Consider the following 2,740-nt stretch of genomic DNA (forward strand, 5'->3'; position numbering starts at 1 on the left):
TTTCTCTGTGGCTTTGGAGCCTGTCCTGGAACTAGCTCTGTAGACCAGGCTGGTCTCGAACTCACAGAGATCTGCCTGTCTCTGCCTCCCGAGTGGTGGGATTAAAGGTGTGCGCCACCATAGCCCGGCTCACCCTAGTTTTGTTTTAAGAAATTCTCTGGCATTGAAGGCTAAGACATAGGGGCTGGACCTCATTCCTGAACAGAGCTGAGGTGCAGGGCAGAGCCAATACATGGAACTGTGAGCAGTGGCGGGGCAGCTAAGAGGGTTCTTGTTCTTTGTCTGGATAAATCCACGACTCCTGAGCACTCTCAGGCAGTGTTAGTGGGAAACTCACTTTTGTGATAGTTGTAAGCAGAGGACACTGTGACAGGAAACAGGGACCTGGACCTGGGAAGTAGACATTTTGAAGACCATAATTTTGAAAATGAAACTTCAACACAGATGGCCACAATGTTGTCTAGAGGTGTCTTCAATGCAGTTGAATGCAGGAACTCATCTCATTATTCATACCAGAATGCTCCAGTGGGCCTCCCTGTCTCCCAGACAGAATATGGCTGACAGAATGTTTGGTTCTTTTTCTGGGGTAGGGAAGGAGGCAGGGCAGGGAGCAATATCCTGAATAATGTACATGTTTTGTGGATGGTTAGATTGACTTCAGAGAGGTCACTCATCAGCTGGGTCTAGGCTCCAGCAAGGCTTGGACTGTCATCTGTCAAGACTGCTCCCAGAGATGAAGAGATGATGAGATTGGTACCTTCTTCTCAAGTCCCTCAGATGTCCATTATCTCAATCAGCCTTATGCATAATGAAAGAGAGAGGGCATCTCTAAGCATATTGCTTTATGCCATTACAAAGGCTGAAGAGAGCAATTAAAAAAACTAAATGCAGTTTTATGACCATCTGGGTATTGTTCCCATCTTCATAAGCATTAGACTTAGTGCAAGAGATGTATTAATTAGTGTCACGCGAAGGAGAAGGTGAAAGAGTAGGCCGTGCGTGGCAGCTTGTGGTCGGTACCGTTTTGGCCAGCTCTCTTCTGAGCTTACTCTCAGAAATGCCAGTAGTTTGGTGATGGTGCAGTCACATTTCTTTATAGTTAAAAAAACAATAAAAATTACTTATCACATCCTCTTTCTGACAGCCGTTGGCAGGCATGCGCACTGAATCAAAAATTTACCCTGCTTCTCTTTAGAACTAGGAAACATGTACACTGAAATTTGAAAACTCACAGAGAAAATCAGAGAGAATGAAAGGAGGTGGCTGGCACCTCTCTTCCTGTAAGTGAGGACATGGGGGAGCCTGGAATGGTGAGTCTTACAGATCTCACAGTTTCAGAGAGACTGCTGGCTACAGTATACCATCAAACAAAACCTCTTTCTGTACTTGCTGCACTTTCAGAGGAGCCTGGTTTTGTTCCCAGCAGCCACACTGTGGCTCTCAACCATCAACAATGTGACTTTGGTCCCTGGGGGTCAGATGCCCTCTTCTGACCTTTGGCATCACCACACATGTATGTGGTACACATATGTGCAGGCAGAACACCATACACATAAAAATACATGAGCATAAAGCCAAACCAAAACAAAAGTCCTCGGTCAGGATGTAGCTCAGTAGTCGAGGACTTTCCTGGCATGTGCAGGGCCCTGGATTTGATATCTTCATGGAGATATTTGCTCCTGATTCAGAATCATTGGTCTTTACACACCTTTAGATTTTCAAAGATAGTCTTAAAGATTTCAGGTTTGACACAACAACCACAGAGGGTAACCCTCACTCACTGAACCCAACTTCATCTTTATTCGTGGAAGCCTGGCCTTGTCACCCTCAGAAAAGTCATATACGGGTGTACATCACACACACACACACACACACACACACACACATACACACACACACACACAGAGTGACACTTGCTGCATTCATGGCCTGTAGATGGAAGTCTTTGTCCTGCCTGGTCCTGTAACCATTCAGTCCCAAAGAAACACACAGAAGTTTATAATAATTATAAAGTGTTTGGTCTATTAGCTCAGGGTTATTATTAACTAACTATTATGACTTAAATTAACCTCAATCTCATTCTGAGGATTCCTGGAGGCAGGATCACATTTTCAGACTGAGGCAGAGGTAAGAGCCAGTGGCTGGCTGTTTTGCTTTTCTATCTGTGGGTTTTTATTAATCGTGTGACAATGGCCTGTTGTCAGTTTTGGCTAGGACAGAAACATTTACAGGCAGAAGTGCCCTGGACTGTTCAAACACCTGGAGCATCTCTCCTACATAGCTGAGAGCCTTCTGTGTGTTCACAGTCTCTTGGGAGGCGTGTAAGAGCTTTCTGTTTCTGGCTTAACCCCGGGCTTGCTGTGTGAATGGCCGAGTATATTTCCATTCTTCCTGAGTATCGGAGTCAGATAAGCCATGGCCTTCAACTCTTGAAAACTGACTGTGGTGCAGAGTGTGTTTAGCCCTAGAATATGCTACACATGCTTCTCTGTACGTGTTTATTGATATCAATTCCCAAAGATCCATTGCCTTCATTCATGAAACATTATCCCACACTCGGTCTACTCTAATGCGTTTTGACCCTGGTTGTATTATTGTTTCATTGAAGAGAACACCTGTCACGTTCTAGGCTGCAGAGAACTGTGGTGTGTTCAGTTTCAGTAACTGTTAGAGTCAGGAACCCTTCCTCCCTTCCTTCCTTCCTTCCTTCCTTCCTTCCTTCCTTCCTTCCTTCCTTCCT

At 45.0% G+C, this 2,740-nt stretch overlaps 1 protein-coding gene across 1 annotated transcript in view; it reads left to right on the plus strand.

Moving 5' to 3' along the window:
* The window catches only part of Hrh4 (histamine receptor H4), a 15,497-nt gene that overhangs the window by 11,124 nt on the left and 1,633 nt on the right, over positions 1 to 2,740 (plus strand). The window lies entirely within an intron of this gene.

The sequence above is a fragment of the Microtus ochrogaster genome, chromosome 18 (assembly GCF_000317375.1).
Source record: "Microtus ochrogaster isolate Prairie Vole_2 chromosome 18, MicOch1.0, whole genome shotgun sequence".
NCBI classification, from domain to species: domain Eukaryota; kingdom Metazoa; phylum Chordata; class Mammalia; order Rodentia; family Cricetidae; genus Microtus; species Microtus ochrogaster.